At 31.5% G+C, this 23,880-nt stretch overlaps 2 long non-coding RNA genes across 2 annotated transcripts in view; one reads left to right on the forward strand and one right to left on the reverse strand.

Annotated features, from left to right (window-relative positions):
* Positions 1–8,518, reverse strand: part of LOC125610583 — a 26,376-nt gene extending 17,858 nt beyond the window's left edge. The window contains exon 1 of the long non-coding RNA XR_007340588.1: positions 8,507–8,518. This is a non-coding gene — a long non-coding RNA (uncharacterized LOC125610583). The remainder of the gene's footprint in view (positions 1–8,506) is intronic.
* Positions 1–23,880, forward strand: part of LOC125610582 — a 228,325-nt gene that overhangs the window by 29,307 nt on the left and 175,138 nt on the right. The window lies entirely within an intron of this gene.

Raw genomic sequence — 23,880 nt, forward strand, 5'->3', positions numbered from 1 at the left:
TCTGCCTCTCAGCAGGCAGCTGCTCCTCTTCTGCTGGTGGGTCGCAGGCCCGCCTACCTTGCAGGAGTGATTGGAAGCTCTGTTCAGCCGTGGGCCACTGGGCCTTTTCTCGTATAATCTTCTTAATGTGCTTTTGACTGTTGATTACTATGATTTGTATTAAGAACTTTTTATTTATGTTCATCATGTATAATCTTATATAATTTCCTTTTCTTGATTTAAATATGATTTTGGTTTCAGTATTACACTTGTCTTACAGAATGAATTTGGGAGTATTTTCCTCCATTTACTTTTTATGGAATAATTTGAGGAGCATTAACATTAGTTTTCTTTAAAGGTATCATTTTATTAAGCTAAGAATCTGTCTAGTCTTGGGCTTTATTTGTTGGAAGCACTTTTATCAATAACTGCTCCAATCTTACTGCTTATTATTGCTCTCTTTAGGTTTTCTCTATCTTCTTGGTTAAATTTTGATAAGATCTGTGTGTCCATTTCTTGTAAATCTTCCAATATATTGGATTAAAACTTTTCAAAGTAATCCCTAATCTTACTCTGAATTTCAGAGTTAATGGTGGTGATATCTTCTTTTTCATCTCTAATGTCAATTTGGGTCTTTTTTCTTTCTTTTTGTTAGTTAGGCTAAGAGTTTATCAATCTTATTTTTTGTTTCAATAAACAACTCTGTTTCATTGATTCTGGAATTTTTAAATTCTCAATATTTTTTTGCTCTCATAATAATTTTCTTCCTTTTTATGGCTTTGGAATTTATTTTTCTAGGACCTTGAGATATACTATTAAGTTGTTTATTTGGAGTCTTTCTAAAGTTTTTAGGCAGACATTCATAACTATAAAGTTTCCTATTAGAACCACTTTTAGAGTGTCCCAGAGATCCTGGTATGTTGTATATCTATGCTGGTCTGATTCTAGAAATTTTTAAATTTCTTTCCTCATTCCATTGATGATATATTTATCATTTAAAGGTATATAGCTCACTCACCTTGTGTTTATATAGTTTTTATTGTTACTGATTTCTAATTTAATCAAATTATGATTTGATAAGCTAGCAGAAACAGTATCAGTTATATTGTATTTGCTATGACTTACTTTGGGACCTAAAATATGATCTGTTTTGGAAAAGGTTCCTTAAGAATCAAATAAGAAAGAGAATTTAGATGTTGTTAGGTGAAATATTATACAAATATCTGTTAGGTCCTTTTGACTCATCTATATATGTATTTTAGACCTTAAGAGTCTTTACTATTTTACAGCTAGATGACCTATGCATTGGTATTAGAGGTATGGTATAATCACCCATTATTGTTGTATTTAGATGTTACTGAGTCTTTATACTGAGTAGCCTTTGTTTTATTTAATTAGGCTCACCAATGATTGGGTCATAAATATTTACTATCATTATATCTTCTTGAAGGATTTCTCCTTTTACCAAAATAAAGGGATTTCCTTTATCTCTTCTAATTAATTTTGGTTTTTACGTCTTCTTTGTTAGATATGAGAATAGCTACTCCTCTTTGCTTTCAGGATCCATTGGATAAAATATCAGTTCTAACATTCTTCTTTCAGTTATGGATGTCTTTTCCTAAGAGATGAGTCTCTTAAAGACCACATACAGTTTACATCTCATTTTTTAATCCACTCTGCCACTCCATGTCTTTTAATTGAGTTGAGACCATTACTTCCAGTGTTATATAGAGAGATGTTTATTAGTTATTGCCATTCTTTTTTTTAATTTCTAATATTCAATGCAATCCTAACTCTTATTTGATATCAGCTCTTCTAATGAGATCTGTCCATTCACTGGCTCGAGTTTGTTTTTAACTTCTTTTGTATGTAGTAATTTTTTAAGTATTTTCTGTAGTTCTTGATTCATAGTCATAAATTTTCTAATTTTATGCTCCTGTTTGAATGTTTTTATTTCTACTTTGATTCTGCAACATAGCTTTTCTGTATAAAGCAATCTTGGTTCACAATTATTTTCTTACAAACACGTCATTCTATGTCCTCTTATATTTTTTGAGTTTCTGCTCAGAATTCAGAAATTGTTCATATTGGTTTCCTCTAAATACAACTTGATGTTTTCTCTCTTTAGGCTATTACAACTATATCCTTGTTCTATATATTTGATTAAAATTATAATGTGTCATGGAGAGTTTTGTTTTTAATATTATCTATTTGGGTTTCTGAATGCCTCCTGTATGTGGATATTTATCTTATTCCCAAATTTGGAAGTAGTTTCATTATCATTTCTATGAAAAGCTTATTTATGCCATTAGCCTATATTTCACATCCCTCATTCATGCCAATGATTCTTTAAATTTGGTCTCTTAATATTCTGTATATTCTGGTCATGGTATCTTATTTTCTTTATTATTGATTAAGTATTCAATTTCATATACCTTGTCTTCAAAACATAAAATTCTGTCTTCTACATGATCTAATATATTGTTAACTTTCAACTGAATTTTTAATTTGATTTATTAAGTCTTTCTTTTCCAGGATTTCTGACTGGCTCTTTTTCAAAATACCTCTCTCTCTTTCCATTGAAGTCCTTTTTCACTTCCTTTATTTTATCTCTTTCTTCATTCCTTAGATATTCTTTCAGTTCAATGATCATTTTTATGAAAAACTTTTTTGATTTATTTATCTGGAATAACATCCACATTAGTACCTGTGTATTTACATAGTGGGATAATTATAAATTTTTGGAGGTGATTTCTTGGACAGTTTCTTCATATATTTTGGGATACTATATTTAGACATATGTTGATATAGACTACTCTTCATCTTTTATGTGAGGTTTTTTAGTGAGTAAGTATCTTTTTATTGTAAGCCCTACATTGAGGATATTTCTTAATTTCAGCATATCTGATTGTCATAATGAAAGTGTTACTTTGAAAGCACCACAGTACCACTTTGAAAGGAAAGAGTAACTGCCAATAACAGTGGTAGAATCAGTCATTGGCCAACATATGCTATAAAATTTATTAACAATGATTTTTACAAGTTTAATGACCAAAGAGAAACAAGGGTAAAAAATAATTTAGAATAGGCTGTGAAAACAAAGTATTAAGGATATTATAATAAGATGAATTAGAAAGAAAAAAAAGGGGTGAAAAATAAAGAAAATGGAGAGAAAAAAGAAGGAAAATGGTGGGGAAGGGAAAGGAGGCAAATGTTTAAATGAGGAATATAAAAAGTATAAAGGAGTGGGGAAGGCCACGGAGATGGAAAGGAAGAAAAGAGGTATAAAGAGAAAATACAATTAATTGATGAAATATTCAAAATTGGATGGAACTTTAACACAAAATATGGGAACACACTAGGAATCAATTAATACCAAACAGTTAATGTACTATCAGTCATATAGAGATTCTGATTTATTCTTGCTGAGGTCTTTGAAATAGAGGCCTTTCTTTCCAGGGTTTTGGTTTCACAATTTTCTGTGAAGAAGACTGGGTGATACCAAAGTCATTTTATTTGTTCTCAGCTCTGACCCAAACTTGTTAGAGGAGTTTTAATGCTAAGATCCATTCTCTCCTTGTTTGTTAGCATTATCTGCTTAAAGCACATTTAGGGTGATCTAGCTTAGTTGGTTGCTAGAAATGGCTTTGGTATTGGGTGTAGGGTTGTGACAGCAAGTCTAGCAGGGACACTGGCCAATCCTCTCATCTGCTCTGCTTAGAGACAGGCCCAGGTTGCATACTGCCCCCTCATTTCAACAGCCTCAGACAGTGTGCGGGGGAGGTGGTACAGTGCTCACTGCTTTTTGTGGGACCCTAATTATTCTCAGTCTCCCCATCAGCTATAATCTTTATCACAAGAGTTCAAACCACCAAGTTCAAATGAAAACATCCTTCTCTTCTCCATATTACAGTCTGAATGAGTGGCCACACTTAGTTTTTCTCTAGTTTGAGCTGCAGTCTCATTTCTATGCTCAGCCTGATTCACAGTATGGACATTCATCAATCCAGCTTAAGTGTCTGGTTGGTCTTGAGTATTCAAAAATAAAGCAAGTGTGAAAAAGAAATAAAGGAAGAAAGCATGGAAAGAAGGAAGGGAGGGAGGGAGGGAGGAAGGGAAAGGAAAGGAAAATCACAGAAAGAAAAATTTAAAAATAAAAAAAAAATAGTAAAATAGGAAAAATAAAGGTAGCCTGTAGGAATTCCTAGTCTGCCATGTGGGAAGTTTAAACAAAGAGTCTTTTCAAGCCATCACCTCTTCCCCCTTATCTCCACTGGGGAGTGCCAAGGTTTTCTCCTGCACTGGTGCAGCTCATTCTTTCTTAGTTTATCTTCTGCTCAGATTATGAATTTACCAGTATCTGATTTTCTTAAACTAGGTGTGAGAATTTCTTTCAACTCATTGGAAAGGGGATTTCCTTCCCCTACTCAGTTACCACTTTTCAGATGCTACTAGCATCTGTTGCTTTTATTAATTCTTTTTCTATTCTAAATAATGTTTTCAGTTTTCACATGGTTGCTGGCCTTCTGGGCTTCCTATCAGTGTTCTTTCATGGTTTGCTACCTTGGTTTGCTACAGCAGATATGCTATTTTAATTCACTATCAAGGAGCTGCTATGACATTATGGGTTTCTCTATTCTTCCATTTTTTTTCCTTCTAAACTTTTTATTTAAACATAGAAAATAGCTCTAATGACATTTGTGGCAGCATATTGGTGACTTTTTTTTTTCAGAAAGAACATACTCAGAAGGAACTCTCTATTTTTTCTTGCAGTAATGACAGTAGCACTTACTGGACTAATCGTCCTATCATAAGAATTACTATCTCTGGAAAACGTTAACCAGCAAATGTTTGAATGGAGGCAGAAACTGTAGATGAGCAACTATTGACAGGAAAGAACACTAGGGGAAATTCACATTTAACTAGCTTTTTTCCCCAAATGTACCCTCATGTCTCACAGGGGTGGTAGTGAATGAACCTCAAGCCTGAGTGGCAGTCTCGCTATGCTAAAACCAGAATTTGAAGTTGGAGTAGCTAAAAACTGAGAGAAGTAAAAACTCAGAAAAGTAAAAACCATAAAGAAAGAATCCTCAAAATTTACATACAGATACTCATTTAATCTTTGAATGATTCTTTTATAGTAAAAAAATAACAGCAACAACAAAACAAGCGATAAAAGAAGCCCAGCAGAAATTTTATTAAATTATGTGTATGCTGTAAACATAGTTTGAAGTACAAATTCTTCCATGTTCATGAATTCACTAAAATCTTTGGCTTTAATAAAGTCCTCAGAAGAACATGTCAGGGGATTAAGTATTATTTTCCTGACTAAGTATTAGTTCACTGGACTAAGAACAAAGGCAGAATAGATCACCCTAACAGACAGTCAAGAAGATGCTCAATATTTAATTGACTACTAGGAAAAAAAATCTCAATACTCTTCACGAAAAAAGTAAAACACATACTATCTACCATATATCATTGTCCATAATATAGGTATGTAGTTGAAAATTTCTAGTAATAAGCCAAAGGTTGAATGTTCTTTCACATATGCAGATGTTAACACACAACATTGGGGTAGGGGGTGTTGGAGTAGAATACATGTTCAGTGGATTAGACAAAAGGAAATGACAGGAAGGGATTGGGAATGACAATAGGAAAAAAAATTAAAATAAAAAAAATTTAAATATACAAATGCTAGTTACGAGAATAGCCAATAATATATAACCCATGTATTCAAGATTATTATTTAAGAATTAATCAAGATTGCTGGGTGTGATGGTGTGATTACATATCTATAATCCCAGAGACTCAGGCTGAAGCAGGAGGATCACAAGTTCAAAGCCAGCCTCAGCAAAAGCAAGGCACTACACAACAAATTGAGACCCTATTTCTGAATCAAACACAAAATAGGGCTCAGGATGTAGCTTAGTGGTCAAGTGCCCCTGAGTTCAATGCCTGGTTCAATAATAATTATTCAAGCTGGGCATGGCGCCACACACCTGTAATCCCAGCATCTGCAGAGGCTGATGCAAAATAAATTTAAATCCAAGGGTATCCTCCTTACCTTTAAATGTAAAAATAGAAAATAAAAAGAACTATGGATGTAGCTCAGTGATAAAGCACACCTGGGTTCAATCCCCAGAACAAATAATAATAATAATAAATAAATAATAATAATAATAATTAATTAATATTATTCAAATTTTAATCATCAACAATATTTATTTAAGAAGTAATCAAGAGATAATAAAGCAGTTAATAGAATCAAACCTCAAAAATATCAAATACTGGAATTAGCAGACAAGAACTAAAAACAAAATTTATAAATATATTAATTATTTTTCACTAAAAATAAACATAATGAACCCTGGACAGTGGTGCATTTATGCAGTTTCACTGATTGGAAGCCTAAGGCAGGAGGATCACAAGTTTGAGGCCAGCCTGAGCAACTCAGTAAGACCCTGTTTTAAAATAAGAAATAAATAGAACTGAGAGTAAAGCTCAATGGTAGAGCACCATTGGGTTTAATTCTCAGTTCTACATACACACACCACACACTCAAAAATGTATATAATGGGTCAGAAGAGATATGAAAACTATACAAAGAAGAATCAAGTGGAAACACTGGCAATAGAAAATACAATATTTAAAAAAAATATTATAGGGGTTTCATGGAGATTTTTAAACATGAGAAGATTTGGTGAATTTGAAAACATGTTCATTAAAAAAAAAACATATACTATGACACACACTGAACAACAATTAAACAAACTGAACACCAATAGAACAAGGACAAGTGGGAGAGCATAATTAGAATTCCAGAAGGAGAGACAAGAAGGGATGAGGAAGGAATATTGGCCAGGTTTTTCCCAATATCAACACCAATTTCTAAGAGTTTCAAGGAATACTACCAGAATAAGCATGAAGAAAAATACATTTAAACACATCATATTCAAACTGTTGACAACTCAAAATAAAGAAAATATATCAAGAGCAGCCAAAAAGAAAACGCACATTATATTCTGGGAAAAAAAATTATTAGAATGAAGCTTGACTTCTCTTCAGAAATAACAGAGACCAGAGACAACAGAATAACATTATTAAAAATACTAAGAGAAAAAGAAATCAACCCTTAAATTTATAGCCAACAAAAATATTGAGTGAATTTATTGCAAGTAGATTTGCAATGTGAGAAATATTTTAAAAAAATGTTCTTCAGGTCGAAGGAGAATGGTACCAGATGGAAATTGGGAACTGCATGAAGGAATGCGTAGCTCTGAAAATTAAAATATGTGAGTCAATACAAAAGATTATTTCTTTTAAAATTATGTTTCTTAAAACTCCATTGACTATTACTAGCAAGAACATTCATTACCAAACACTGTGGAGGTATTAATCTTTATGGAATTAAAATATATAATAACAACTGGAAAAGCTGGAGTAAACAAACCTATTCTTCTGTAAGTTTTGCAGGATATATGTAGCAAAACAGGACATTAATTTTAAGTAGACTGGAATATATTGTTAGCATATATTCAATCATTAAGAGAACAATGTAATAAAAAAGAAATAGCTAATATTCCCAAAGAAAGGGTGAATTAAGCTACTAAAAAAGCAAAAGTCAGGAAAAGAAGGAATAATAAAACAAACAAGTAAAACAATTAGAAAGCAAAAAGATCCCCAGCTCATGCACAACTCCATTATTGGTTACATTAAACATAAACAAATGAAATGCTCTAATTAAAACCAGAGAGTCTCAGACAGAATAAACAGTACATCGGAATTAAACACTATCTAAAAAGAGACACATTTTTAAATATAAAAACAAATCTAGGCTAAATTCAGAAGATGGAAGTATACAAAATGCCAAAACTCATGTGAAAGTTAGACATATAATATTACAAGTCTCTATCATTTAATTTATATGGATTTAAAAAATATGCAAAACAAAATATGTTGATATCAGAGTAATTTTGCTTCTGATGGTAGTGGGAAACTTACTGGAAAAAAACATAGGAAACTTACTTTGGTGACACAAATCTTCTGTACCTCAACAGGAGCAGCAGCAACACATATATGCACATTCATCAAAACTCATAAAACTGCACATTTAGGTTCTGTGCATGTTATTGTAAATATACATACTTCAGTTAATACACATATGAGAAGATGGATAAAGCAATTGTATGAAACAAACACAATAAAAAGAGCAGTAATAGTCAAAGAAACAATTCACTATAAATTCACATGTTTCTGAGAGCTCATATGAAAATAGATGAGGCAATCACTAAAGGACATCAATTAAAAGAACAAGGAATGTTTCAAAAAATCAGAAGTTTCTACTGTACCTTAACACTGTAAAGCAAATTTAAGTTAAAAAAAAAAAAAAAAAAAAAAAAACAGCGGGAAATTCTTACCAGAGGAAATCTGTTGGGAAAACAAACAAAAGTGAGAAGAAGCATAAGCAAATTTTAATTAAAAGTTAGCTGAAAATAAGTTTCAATTGATTTAATGCATAAAGTACCTAAATTTTAACTACATCTAGATACTCCAGAATTTGGAAAGTAAGGCCTATAACAAAAAAGCAAAAATTCATATGAAATATCTCTCAATTTTAAAAACATAGTTATTGTTATTCGATTTAGTCATTAATTACATGTTTCTACAGTGACGAAAAATAAGATGAAATATTTCACTCAATACTAATTACTAATGAGATGTATCATTATTTTTGGTAAATAATTTCTTGTGAGTTGTTATTCATTTTTATATTCTCTTTCAATTATTTCTCCTTCGAGTTAAAAAATCTTAAAAGATCATTTTAAATAGAAGATATGCAAATACAATGAAACAAAATTTCATTTTTGTTACATCTTTCCAAAAATATCACAAATTGCTCATTTTTTCAAGTCTAAAAAAATATACATATCTTTCCAAATTGTCTTTTGATTTGTTTTGTTTTTTTCCTAATTCTCCTATAAATGAATTAATGAAGTTAACCCCTACAATTTTTAGAGGAGAGTGATTAACCCCTTCTCACTCCACATGACTCTGGTGGATAAAATACCTTCTCCTTGGACTCAAGAATCGACACGAGTAACCTAGCAAACTCAAATTTTCCCTGTGATTCCTCAGGGAGTGCTTTTAAGATTTCCTGGTATGACTACAAGGAAGGAAATTCTTGTGTTCATGTTTGCTCAGCCAACAGATATAAATTGAAGTTTCTGTGGGCATACGTGGCTATGTGGAAAAATATGGTCAGCAAACATACAAAGCAAAAGAATTGAGAAAAGGGGAAGGGAAAATATTTTAATAATGTTTAGTGAGTTCTGAGTCCACCCCCATCTTTTCTTGTTCTGTAAGTTCTTAGATATCATGTTTTTGGTTTATTGGCCATTATGTTAGTCAGTGTTCCATGGCTGTATCAAATACCTGAAATAAAGAAAGTTAATAAGATAAAAAATTGTTTTTGCTCATAGTTTTGGAAGTTTCAGTTCCTGATCATTTGGCACCACTGCTTTGGACCTGTGGCAAGGCAGCACACTGTGGCTAAAACGAGGGCCACTTAGGAAACTGAGAAAGGAAGAGGCCAGGGTCTCACTAATCTCTTGAAGGACACAAGCCCATGACCTAACTTACATCCACTAGTATCCCATCCACCAAGAACAGTGGAGCTGAGGACCAGACCTTTAACATATGGGCCTGTAAGGAAATTCCAGGTCCAAATTATAGCAAGCCTATTTGAAGTGCATTCTTATCATTTGCTCTAGGTAAGTCCTACCCGCCATAACATTATTACATTATTACTAAGAATGAGGTAACCTAGGTTTAATGTCAGTTCATAGCCCCCTCCTAACCGTAAAAAAAAAAAAAAAAAAAAAAAAAAAAAAATGGGCAATTCAGTAAAACTTGATGGTTTTTTTTTCTTTTCTTCTTCTTATGAGGATTAATGTGAGCATTAATTTAATGCTTAGCACATTGCTGCAGAAACAGCAATAAATGTTCATTTATATTACTAACCTCATCATACCATTATCTTACCATTACTTCAGGTCATAAAATAGTGTTTAAAAGTTAATTAGAGCATAATTTAATCAAGGGTTGTGCTTTATGATAAGTACACAGGGTTTTAGGTGATACACATTATTGCCTCTTATTTTAAATTAATCTTTATATTGTCTACACAAACATCCTAGGAATCCTGGAATCTGACATCCCAGATATGAAGAGACATGCTTCACCATTTCTCTGAGGTTTCTGTACATTTATGTACCCACATATCTCCACATAACTTTCAGAATATCAGGACTGATATGAGTGGAATAACTATTAACATTTTAATAAAATTAAAGACTTTATTACTGTCTGTAATTCAGAAATTTCATTTTGTAGGGTATTTTTAACTGATGTTTAAATACACAGAACAATATCTAAGATATCTCAGAAAATAAATATTGTATAAAGCAGGACCTCTACTAAAAATTAGTGTATCACTGTCAATTTACATTTTATTATGAAAGCCCAAATTCAGGGTATATAAAAGTAATTAATGATGACCTAAAAACTCAGTATTTTAGAGTTACCACTTTTGTTTAAATAACTACTAATATTATCTTAATTATTTAATGCATTAAAATTGATAGTGGGTTATTAAAAAACATCCAGACATACAAATAACCCAAAGTATAATATTTATTCAAAAATAAATATTATATTTATAAGTAAGCTCATTAATTCCAATTCTGATTTTTGCATTTTTATCTGTTATCTAAATTTATAACTTATGACTTTTTTTAAAAAAAGTGGCACAATTTAGTATATTCTCTTTAATATTAAATAACAACACTTTGGGATTTCAGAATAACTGTGAAATGCAAAATTACTTTATAAACTATGAGGCACTAACACTACTACATTATTAGTATGAGTATTCTTTTAAGCAATTTGTTAAATATAAGGCTATCCTTTGACAAGCTGAATGAAGGAAATGAGATTTACAAGTGAAAATATAAAGAAAGAGTATTTGTTAGTATAGTAGTCTGAGGCTACACTAAGACTTCTTTACATTTAGATATTAAAAATTATACTTTACTAATGTCAAGATGAAATCCCATGTATCAAAAACATTACAGGATAAGATATGCTACAAAGCAACCAGAATCAACGTAAAGATAGAATGGAAGCAAAGAATACATGATGACTATCCTCAATATGAGAACGAAAATAGAGCTATTTGCCTCATGTTTTGAGAATTCTTAGAGAAATATTTTATGAAAAAACAAGTTGAAGGATAATGCCATTGTGAACAAAATAAATGGTTGTGATACTAGTTTGCAATGGTAGAATACTACTTTCATGGCTAATTTCTAGAGTTCGTGTTTATTTTTTTTTCTCATTCATATTTCAGAAGAAGAACATTTAATGAGTAGCCACTAGGTTTGAGCTTCCCCCTGAGCATACATGAATTAGGTGTCACAGATTATGACATTCAATTCACACAGGTATGGGAATACCATCATTAATTACCCTTATTTGTAGATGGAGAAACTTTAAGAAAACAAAAAGTGTGTCCAAATTCAGACAGTGGGCAAATAGCAGAATCATGGCAAGTATGTCTTATTTCAATGTAAGTTTTAACTATATAACTGTTTTTCTAGGAGCATGTATGTATGTGTTTATAGGAAAAAATTTTCTCTTAAATAATAATAATAGTGCAAGTTGCTTTACAGGAGTTTCCAATTAAACATCATTTTCAGTCAGATGTGGATAAAAATATGAGTCTATGGTCTATATCATTAATTTTCATTATTCCTTTCAGCCTCATTTTCACACATGAACATACTATGATTTACAGTTTATATGGTCTTTTAAAAACAATAAATAGTAAATGTGTCACTTACTGTTTTAAAACAGTTCATGTACTGATATAGGTTCACTATGGTTTGATTATTAAACTCCTCAGTGCAAAATTTTAATTCTGGTAACTATGGGGATATTTTCATAATTCTAATAAAGCACGTTATTGAACTATGCTAATAATGTAAGCTTGAAAATGTTGTTTAGTACAACCAATTTTAATTGTGAAACTTTTCCTTCCTTGGAGTAATATAAATAATAAAATTAATGTACTGAATAGTATGAATTCTATGAATCAGGTTATGATACTGATATAAGAGTGATTTTCTATCTCATCTGTGAATGTACAAAAATATCTTTTCTGTAGTCTAATAAGGCAGCATATGTTAGCATAACCTACTCATTTTTCAACAAATATAATATTCCAGACTTTCTCCCCAATAATAAAATTCCTAGATTTTACAAGACTCATGAGCACATAGCCAAAGTGTCCTTCATGGTAAAGTGTGACTGTGTCACTATGCTCAATGTAAAGCTTCAGGTCCCATCATGGTAGAAACCAGAGTCTCCTTTTATTCCTACAAGAAATTCAGATCTTGAACCATAAAGTGGAGGCTCTGTACTGAGAACAAAATAAAAAAATTTGGGCCAGTGGACCCCTCTATGGAGATAGTCTATCCACAAATATGAATAAAGTCAAGTCTCTCCAACTTTTATATGCATATAAGTCACCTGAGTATCCTATGGAAATTCAAATTTTCTTTGAGAAGAGCTTGGTGGGACCTATGATATTGCATGCCCATCAAGTTTCTAAAATTATTTACACTGTTAATCCAAGGAACAAATTCTGAATATGAAGAATGCAAGACATTTACTCATGGGCTGTTAGATGAGAGAGAGAGAGAAATACCTATCTTGCCCAAATCATTGTTCAGTTGGTTTCTGGAGTGGTGGGGACCTTGAATACCAATTAACATAATGTGTGAATGTCCTAGTGCAATGGCTTTCAGGACACTTCCAATAACTTATTAGCTTTATCTGTATCAGCACTATTGAATTAGTAGTTATCAAAAAATAATGGTTTAATTTTAAAATCTTCAAGATTCTCTAACAACCTAAAAATTTTCTTCCATTTAGATAATATTTTTTCTCTCTACAGGTATGCATTTACATATATTTATACAGTTGCATAAACATATTAAGTATTATAAATGTGTATATAATGTTCATATGTATGTGCATATGTATTATGTGCATGTTTATATTAAATAATAGCATTAAAAGCTATTATTTACAAGATAGTCTGTAATCACATTCATTTCTGTCATAAGTGATGTGTGAACCACAATCAAGATTTGAGAAATTCCTCAGAGATCAGATCTGAAGCACAGCCATTATGAATTGCCCATGCATTGAAATTTAACCTCTTATCCCCATGGAATACTCAAGGAATTAGTATTTGGTATTATTGGATCAGAATTTAAATACATGATTTAGCCATGGCTTTAAAGCAATTTAGATTGTAAATTATAAGATATCATGTACCCCAATTATACTACATAAATAATGGATGGGAAGGATAAAAGCAGAGAAAATTATTGGACCAGTAGTTTAAAAAGATCTAATTTGATATAATAATAATAAAAAAGTTCTATAAGGAAATCTTGTCTACATCACCAAATGAATTAAAAATTTTTAAAAATCTGCTAAGTAAAATAACTCTCTGATGGCTCATAAATGTTCCATAATTATTCAGAGAAATTCATATTTTCTAAAAAGATAATTAAGATGCAATTATATTTCAGTGACCAATGCTACACTATTGCTAAACTATTCATGAAACAGTTTAGACATTGTCTATAAAGTAAACATGCATTGCACTATGTATTTCCAGTGATTGGGGATATTCATTTGAATTATTAAGTTTAATTTATATGAGCAGTGGACTCAGGGATAAAAAGCTGAATAACAAATATATGTAGTTGCTTAGTGAGACATAATAAGGAAATGGACTTTTTGGCATTGCTAAATGAAGGAAGAGTAAGCTTTAAAAAATTAAATGTAATTATTTTCATAAGGACAAATGACCTTAAAAGTACTCCTCTGAAACATTAAATAAGTAATGAAAATTTATGTTAAACAACATGGTTGACACTGCAATAGTTTTAGTCTAAATAAATTTAGTTCTAGTTTTCATTTTCTGTCTTTTCTCTGCCTCCCTTTTTCACATGTCAAACCACTGTAATCTGACCTTTGCCACACTACTAAAATTGTCAGAGGCCAAAAATAATATCTTAATTGCCATGTTGAACGAAAAACTTTCCACTCCATTTACTTCCCTGTAGCACACCTTCGCTAAATTCTGTTCTGCAGAAGCTTCAGAAATTCTACTTTATATAATTCCCTAACTACTTCCTTATTTCTTCTACCTACGCTCATCTTCCTCTGTCCCTTGAATATAGCTGGTTGCCTTTTCTGTCTTTCTGTCTTCTTATCCGACTTTGGTGGTTCTCAAACTTCTTTGATTCATGATACATTTGAGAGTTAAGTGAGTTATTATTCTTCTCTTCTGAGTAATAACTATTCTCCCCTGAGAAAAACACACAAACACACCAAGCATTAAGTGCAACTTCAGGAGATTCATGAAGCCCCAAACCAAAATGTACACCATCTCTGAATTAAGACACCTTGCTCTGCACATTTCACACATTCACATTGCTGTTGTGATTGTGCAAAAGCTGACAAATCCTATAGTTCCTTTTTAGCTCAGTCCAATAGTTCCCAGAATAATTCCAACTTTTAATTAGCTCCTTTGGAAGGCTGATGATACCTAAAGTTTAGCATAAGTTAATTTGCCATAGTCCCTTATGAAAATATCTATTCTGTCTTGGTTGATGGTCCCATATCTAGTTAGAAATGTGTTCATGTTTGTTATATCCTTCTGCTTCACACCATATTATAGAAGGAGTCACTCAGTCTGTTTTATTTATTTATTCTTTTGTAAAAATCTTAGTTTTGTTTGCAGCTGTCATCACTATCCCTAGGCTCTGATCAGGATTTCTGCATCTCCTAACATCTCCTAAATGATTACAACAGCATCTCTCCTCTTTTCATGACAGTCTTCTCCTCAGAGCCAGCAGATTGAATCAGTTTGACTCATTTAACAAGCTCTAATGATGCCCATGGTCTATGGGGGAAAAAATAATAAAAGAAGGGATTGAAGGATACAGAGAAAAAGGGAGGAAGGAAGAAATGGAGGGAGGGAAAAGAAGACGAGTGAATGCCAAGCATCTGTCTAATTCATGTACTAGGTTCAGCAGGACATAATTTACACATACAATTTTTTCTTCTAAAAACTAGTACAGGAAATTTTAAGTCAAATATCTCTGTTTAAAAGACTGTGTTATTTCTATTGGATCTTAAGCCTTAGCAAATTCCACTCTTACCACAGAATATTAGTCTTTGTTAGCAGAAACATCTAGACAGAAAGATGTCTGAGTTCCGATCAGTCATGTCTAACTTCTTTATATCTTGTTCTTTTTTCCTATGCAAAAAAAAAAAAAAAAAAAACTTTACATATATGATTTAGGTTTTTTTTTGTTTGTTTGTTTGTTTGTTTTTCTGGTGGAGGTACTGGGAATTGAACTCAGGGGCACTCGACCACTGAGCCACATCCCCAGCCCTATTTTGTATTTTATTTAGAGACAGGGTCTCACTGCGTTGCTTAGTACCTCACTTTTGCTGAGGCTGGCTTTGAACTCATGATCCTCCTGCCTCAGCCTCTGGAGCCACTCGGATTACAGGCATGATTTAGTTTTTTTTTTTTTTTATCTTCTGGACAAGAATTTCCTCCATGGTAATGAGTTAGAGGTATGTAACTATCCTCTTTTCTTTCTTACTTACTTTTCTGTTTTGGCCATTATAAGAACACACTGCCTGGAACCACAGCAATTGCTATTTGACCACAAGGTGATAAGCCCAAAGGTGAAAATCAACGCTTTTTTATGTTTGAGGGAAAAGTAAACACTCTTCCATATTGAAGCTTTTGAATTCTTGACAACATCCACAAATCTTCAATTTCCTTCTGGATTGCATTTTGAGCAAATAAAAATAAAAAAAATAAAAAACTTATTTTTAGTCTTTTAAACCATTGTTAATGGCTTCTTGACATGTAGCATAAACCATAACAAATGATATCCCTTTCTCATCTGTTGTAATTCTCACTGGTGTACTTACCGGCAGGTAGAATTAATATCATTTCCCAATCATAATAGGTATGTCTATACCTACATTGTTTTGTAGGACAATTTTCTGCTCATGTTCTCATCCCATATTTATGTTTCTGAATATCTTTTATCTCCTCCTTTGATAGGCAGTCAGATATCACCTCTAATCTGTCCTGTCTGTTATTCGTCCCTTGTATGTTAATAACAGTCCATTGGAGGAGGTGGGGAACACAATACAATGGACAAAGGGATTTTTAAAGTTCTATTTGCATAATTATCAATCCTCTTAGATTCTGTTTCATCCAGGTTGAGGATTTTATTCATGTTTCCCCAGTTCTAACAAGTGCCCTTATTTGGAACACTAATGGTGCTAGAGGAAAACATCAACTCAAGAACTTGAGTCATTCTTTGGGTTTTATTTCAGATTTTCTTATAAGGTATTTGTTGTTATTTTTGTTTTTAAAGTGTAAAAATTATTTCAAAGAAATTTTTAGTATATTTTCAATGATAATTCATTTCAAGTATGTTTAATATGACACTATTATATTTTAAATGAAGTATATTTAATAGAAAATTCATTTTCTCTGAAATAATAGGGGAATCTCTGGGCTTTGGCTTTGCATCAAAAGCCCCATCTGATGTATCTTTAATTTTGCTTCCCCTTACTCTACAAGACAGGACCAGGTAGGTAAGCTTCCTGTCTATTTCCATAGCAAGTACGCATAATCTCTTACAAGATACTCTTCACTACATTGGAACAGCCATTTAGTTTTTTTTCCTTCACTGGATTTTAAACTCCTTGAAGGCAAGGATTTGGTTTCATTTATTCTTGTATCACCCATACATGGCACAAAACCCTGTTTCACATTTACTAAAATTAAAGTTAATTTGCTTTAATTTTACTTATAAATGATGATATAAAAATATTTTATATCTAAAATATAAGTATTCTTAAAAATTGAAGCTCAGACATGTTCATATAGCATTCCATAGTGTTGCTCATTGAACAGCTTTTGAAGATAAATTTCTCATTTTATTCATATCCCAGAATTTTATGACTATTCAGCACTGATAACTTTTAAGATGGTTAGGGTAGGCATAGATCTGAGTGGGCAATATTATTATTCACCCAGGGAAAACTATTTAGACATGGCAGGACTTAACCTTCCCTGGAGACCACATTCTACCTCTGAAACACATCACCATCACCAATTCCTATTTTCTCTTCTCAAAAATTACAAACCTCACCTCCCGCAAGGTATACAATTCCTGACAGTCTGGAAATCAGTAGTTATAAATTCTACTTCTAATTTGTAATTATTTGGTCCACACCCTAAAAAGATAGACTAGGGATTATAAAATGGCCTTTATTTAGTCAGTAGAAATATTTCTCACTGAATACAAAATAATATAGTTTGATATGCAAGGTTGTGAAAGCCTTTAAGTTGCTTTGTAAGTCATTCAAAAAAATCTTTTTGATCATTGTTCTATGATTCACAAGCTTGAACTATATTCTACCTTAGCTTATTATCCCTAACATTAATAACACTTGATTTTATGCATATTTTTTTAAAAAATTCATTTCTGTTAGAAATACAAAGGATAGCAGGTTGTCGAGTGAAGACTGACTGAAGACTGATCTTGGATTCTTATCCCTTTTCTGCGAACAGTTCCTATTATTAATGTATATTATTACTTCAAGTATGTCAGAAAGGGAGACAAACAGTCAGAGGCAGGGATTTCTTCCTAATTCACTCTGCCTAGCCAGCAAAATGTAACGCAAAATTATTCAGGGGAAAAATACAATTTTCTGTCATCTCTGTCATACAGTGATAACAAAGCTACAGGCTAATATGTTTTGATATTTTTGTCACTCATTTATCATGTGACCTTTCATGCTATCATTAATATAGCTGAGGGACAGAGCAGATACACTAAAATAAGGGTGTGGAGAAGTCAGATTGCTTCTCTAACAACCAACGGTCAGTCACAGCAATTTATGCTTTTCTCCAGTATAGCCCTGACTGAAGAAGAGGAATTGTTATTAAAATTTGATATTACTGTCTAGGTTCTGCCACCTAGAATTTGCAACTTTTAGCAATGATGGGAATACTGGAGGGTTAATAAATTTCCCTTTGAATTATGATATTAATACAATACAACGTGCCTTTTCAGATATTCAGAGCATATATATGAAAAAATGCATCCTAGACATTTGAACATTGACTATTAGTCATATTCTGATTTGGTAAATCTAGAGAGCGCATTAAAATATTATTACAGAAATTGCTCTGCATGTGTTCAGTAGAAAAAAATTGTTGATATTTTTAAAGTATAGATAAACCAAAATAATTTGTGGTACTGGAACACCCAGAAGTTTAATTCATCTTGTGTTTTCTTTCATGATAAATGATACCTGGTTTAAATTTGCATGCAGCCTAACACCATTTCTGACAATGGTCTGGTTTTTATGTTGCCCGTAGAGGCTGGACTGTTAAAATTCCAATATAAAACTAATTTATACTTGACATTAATGAGTTAAGAAATGTTTTATATAGTACATCAGGGCAGGAAACGAACTTTACAGGGTTATACTAAAATCAAATTATGTCTGAATACTACCATTATGTACAAAAATGAAAAATCCTTCCCCATTCATAGCTAAGTGCTAATACAAAACTCAATGTTTTTAATGTTTATATTAAGGCAACCAGCTTGATTTTTATGAAGAAACGATAATACAAAGCAAAGAATTAAAAATTTTAAAATATTCATATCTTCTAAAGGTTATGAAATAACTATAGGTTTTTGTTATACAATTATTAAAATTAATTTGAACTATCTTTTATTAAACAACAACAAAAATAATGATTCTGTCATTATTACTTTGAAAAATATATTTTAAATACAAATAAATCAGAAAATGACCTTTCTATAAGGAAAAAAAAAAAACCAGGAAGAAGTAAGGGTGACAGTTTTATATAGAGAAATTGTTAAGTAGGTCCCAAAGAGACTGTGAACATGTATAGTGAATTCCTAAATCTTATTATAATATGTATTATGTAGGTTGCAGAGCAGTTTTTTAGAATTGAAATTAACCATTAATCAGATCAAACAACTAGCTTGACTTTTTTAAAAAAAATAATTTTATTTTGCTTATTTTATATTTATTATGGCAAAATAATTTAAACTTCATACTTCTAAGCAACTTTGTTTAAACAATCATGTATGCTTATTTTATTGGAAATATATTCTACCTGTACTTTGAATTCTATTAGAAATATTTTATTATATTTTTATCACATTATATGATTTAAAATGTATGCATCTGTGAAAGTATGTTTATATCATGGACAAATGTAGAGCATTTTAGTAAAATAATATATCAATATCAATGTACCCATATTAATTAATAAGGAATTTCAGAAAATGTTTAATTTTATAACTCATGAAATTTGTTTCATTGGTAGCTTCTAAAAACTTCATTAGCAAATACAAACTCTTTAAAATGATTATGTAAAAAAATTATAGCATTTGATTTTTATCAGATGACACATAAAATAAATGCCCTTTAATATAATGTTGAAGCCTCACTTTGTATCCTTTCATTATACTGTACTAAAGCAAGGATTTGCCAAGATGAACTTTCATATAAGTTCTCTATCAAGAGAAAATAACTTTCACAAAGGAAGTGAGCTCCAATTATTGGAGGGTCAGAGCAAATTCAGTATATGCCTCCTTCATCCCTTGAATCCTGTGAACAGATTATTCACCAAAGTGAATTTTACAAAATTCCACTTTTTCATTTTTATCACAGGAAGGAAAGAAGCTGGTTGTGAGAAGAAAGTAGAATAGGTTAGGGAAAAGACAATGAATTGGAAGGGTTTTATTCTCAGAAGGTAAATATCTTGCATGTAAAGCAAAGACATCCAAGGAAATTTGTAATGAATCATTCCAGAAGGGAATTCTAAATGGCTCAGTGTCTCAGGGATGCAAACTTAATACATAAATGCTTGCCTAATTGCCATTTAAGACAAATTATGGAAATAGACCACCATTAGCATAATTTAAAGGAGTTTATTATTTTTCCACATACACAAATCTCATCAAATAAAATATCATACTGATTTTGTGATAATCTTCAAAAAGCTACATGTTGCTATATATACAGATATATTTCCCCCCACCCCTCTGTTGGAGATAGAGCACTGGATGGGGAGGGAGGAAAAACTAAATAGAGAACAAGATGCTAAGTTAAGCTTCTACACATAGCTATAGAGGAAAAAGAATGTCTTCTGCTTTTATTGTAATTGTAACATTATTATAAACCTATGAAATTATTTTTTTTCAGTGCTATGATAGTATGCTTAACAGAAAACCATGATTTCAAGTCTGTTTGCATGTAAATATAGCTGGAGTCACAAACAAAGCCAGCAACCTCACATACTTGCCTTCAGTGGTAAAGGATGGAAAGCCTGCCTGCTACCAATCAGCAAGTGGTTGCTATGGTTACAAGGTCAGGAAATATGCCTTTTCCCCAGTTGTCCAAGGCTTGCACATGTCACTTTTGAAACTATGAATTTTATATACAGGTCAGGAGATGCATACCAAAGAAATAAACAGTGAACTGGACCATAATGACAACTAACGTTCAAAAGTCCTTGGATTTTTAAATATCTAGGCATACACATTCTGGTATTTTGAATGGACTGGATTTTGATTGTTATATATTTTTTGAATTTTTTTTCATCTAATGAAATTTCAGTCAGTAGCTTCAAATTATATAAAAGTATTACAAGCAAATATCAATAACTTGTTTCAAAAAAGTGTTCTCCTTTTTAATTCCAAAAATTATCTTAAATAGGAGCACTGGAATATTATGAAAATATTATGTCATGGAAATTGTAAATAGAGTGTAAAAACTGCTCTATGGAAATATAATTGTTATGTTTCTCTATAAACATGGTGTTCAAGCTATTGTTAAAGAGGAGTTTTTTCTTTTTTAAAAGATAAACGTTCCTGTGTCCATCATGTTAAGTTTGTGAGTTTTTAAAAATACATTATTTAAAGACAAATTGCATATTAGCAAATAATGAAAAAATAACCTTGTTTGTGAATCCATGAAAATGTGTTGGGTAAATTAGTCACAGACCTCACAAGGGAATTAATGCTTTGCATTATATAAAGCAAGTCAAGGGAATTTGATAATATCTGTTGGCATTATTTTTAGGAAGAAATTTCCTTCTATAATAATTTGTTTCTAACATTCTATTAGTAATAATGTGATATTTTATTAAATAAATTAAGTATAGGTTTTGTGTTTTAATTTACAGAAATGATCTTTATTCCTGTACTGTGAAATATATGCCATTTCATAAAAGCTAGGCAATTTTTTTTTTAATGTAGAAGATTTGCTTAAAGTGAAATGGTTCAATATTATTTAGAAAGTACAAAGTAGTTTCAATACAAATGTGGTTTACCTGTGTAAATATACATATTTTTATAAAAAAATCTTTATTTCTATGGAATATGAGGTGATACCTTTCCATTTGAAGTACGACCAATGTATGATTAAAATAATATATTTTGACAAGTATCTCACATATTATAAATGATTCTCAGGTGATTAAACAATATTATAAGAATTGCAACTTTATAACAGATATTTTCACAAAAGAAACCACTCATTTTGCAGATCTTTTTAATTTGAAGTAGATTCTACATTGTATTAATTGATACTAAAAGCTTTCAATAAGCCTAAAATACAGAGAAAACAATGTTGCCTTTCTTTCTCTCCTTCTTTCTTTTCTTTTTCCTGGATTGCTGCTTTTGTTCAAATGAACATTTCTCTTTCTCTCTCTCCCTCTGCCCCCCCCCCTCTTTTTCTTTTAGGTAAGGAAAGATTAGTCCTTACCTGATAACAACCCTTCCCATTTTTTTAACTGAAAGCAGCATTCAAATGAGAAACTAAGTACATTTCTTTTCAACAGGCAATTTACCCCATGATGAGATATGCTTTCACTTATTTTTCTTTGACATTCTAGCATCTAGCAGCACAGCAGGTATCTGGAGGTTAGGCTTCAAATAAAGGATAACTACATTCTTACATTAATAGATGCCATTGTATGACTATGTCATATTATTGTAGCATTTAGTTCCTTTAATTGTGCTTTTAAAATTATACATGATAAGCTGATACAGACAAAGAGAGAAAAATATCAGAATCAATTCAGTTGTCATTATTTGTACACATCTGCCTACATATACATCTAGCTGTTCCCCAGGCATATGTTTCTGAGCAATTAAGAAAATGTTTAACAGTTTGTTTGTATGTCACAGGGCTCCAAATATTTAAATTTCACTGAATTGACACATTATACATTGAATTTCTTATGGGGACAGAAAATACTCAACTATAAAGCATCATCATATTGCATTTCTCAATGTTAGGAATTTTAAATTTTGAAATTAAAATGTAAATAGATTTTCTCACCAAAATTATCATTTGAAGTGCATTTAGTTTACATAGCAATGTTAATGCTGTTTTTTTTTTTTCTTTCTTCTCTTTATAGAGTTTCTCTAAAAGACTGCTTTATGCTATCTTATGAGCCTTTTCCCCTTTTTATGGTGACCTTTCTGTATGGCCAAATGAGTCCAGGGTATATGTCTTGTGGCCTGTGTGCAACCTTGCCCATTAGCCAGTCCCCAAACCTTTGATGTGAACCATCAGCCCTACGATTTCTGTGGTTCATTCATTTTTGTGTTTCTCTAACGATCTCTGCCCTGGCTCTGAATCCTGCCTTTATTGTAGACAGAACTGACAACAGGCAGCCTTGTCTTTCATTTCCTTGATGTACTTTGTACTGTGGTATGGCTTTTGTTAGTATTGATGCAAACATTACTATAAACCACCACCTAGGGACTAGAAACAATTGACTAACTGTTTTCAAATCCAATACACTTAAGTTGATCAGACACAAAGTTTAAGTACAGTTAGCTATAACAGCACCAATTCTGTGTGGTCTCAGTCTCTCTAGACTACAAAATAAAGGTCAGTGGAATGTGGATGCTTATGTCAAGACAGTCTGCAATGAAATTTATTCAAGAGATGAATATTGGACCAAGAACTCATTCCTTCACTTCCTCAATGTAGAACTGCCAATTCTATTTCCTGGTTTATTTTAAATGATTTTCTCTTTATCTACTTAAAAGCTCATTCTTAATAAGAAAAATGGTCTGGCATATAGAAGAAGCAACTTAGGAATGAGTTCAGACTTTGATGAGATGTGCATTTCAAATTGACAAATGTTAAAATTTTTCACTTAGATTCTAAATTGCAAGCTCACCATCATTGAACTTATTATAATAACTAAATGTGCCATTGCATGCAGAAGAATTACAAAGTTAACTATATTGTAAATGCAAAACTGCCTGACCCTTATTGTGTAAGGAGCAGAGGCAGGGTCATTTTCTTTTAGAGACTTGTGAGACTCTAGATTCAGGCTTTGTAAAAAGGACTATTCAGAGTCAGTTTCTCATATGATGCTTCAAAGATGTCAGCCCAATCTTTGAAGTTTCTTCCTAAAATAATCAACTGAGAAGTTTGGAATATAAAAACAAAAAGATTAAGGAAATGAAGTCGATTTGAGGCATTTACTATTTCACAATCTATCTGTTAATCAAATTCCTGAATATATTATTAAATAGTCTAATGCTTTAAAAATTCCACAAATAAAAGGTGAATCAGGGTCTTTTAAAGAATATATATATATATATATATATATATATATATATATATATATATACATATGCATGT

This window comes from Marmota marmota, unplaced genomic scaffold, assembly GCF_001458135.2.
Source record: "Marmota marmota marmota unplaced genomic scaffold, marMar, whole genome shotgun sequence".
Taxonomy (NCBI): Eukaryota; Metazoa; Chordata; class Mammalia; order Rodentia; family Sciuridae; genus Marmota; species Marmota marmota.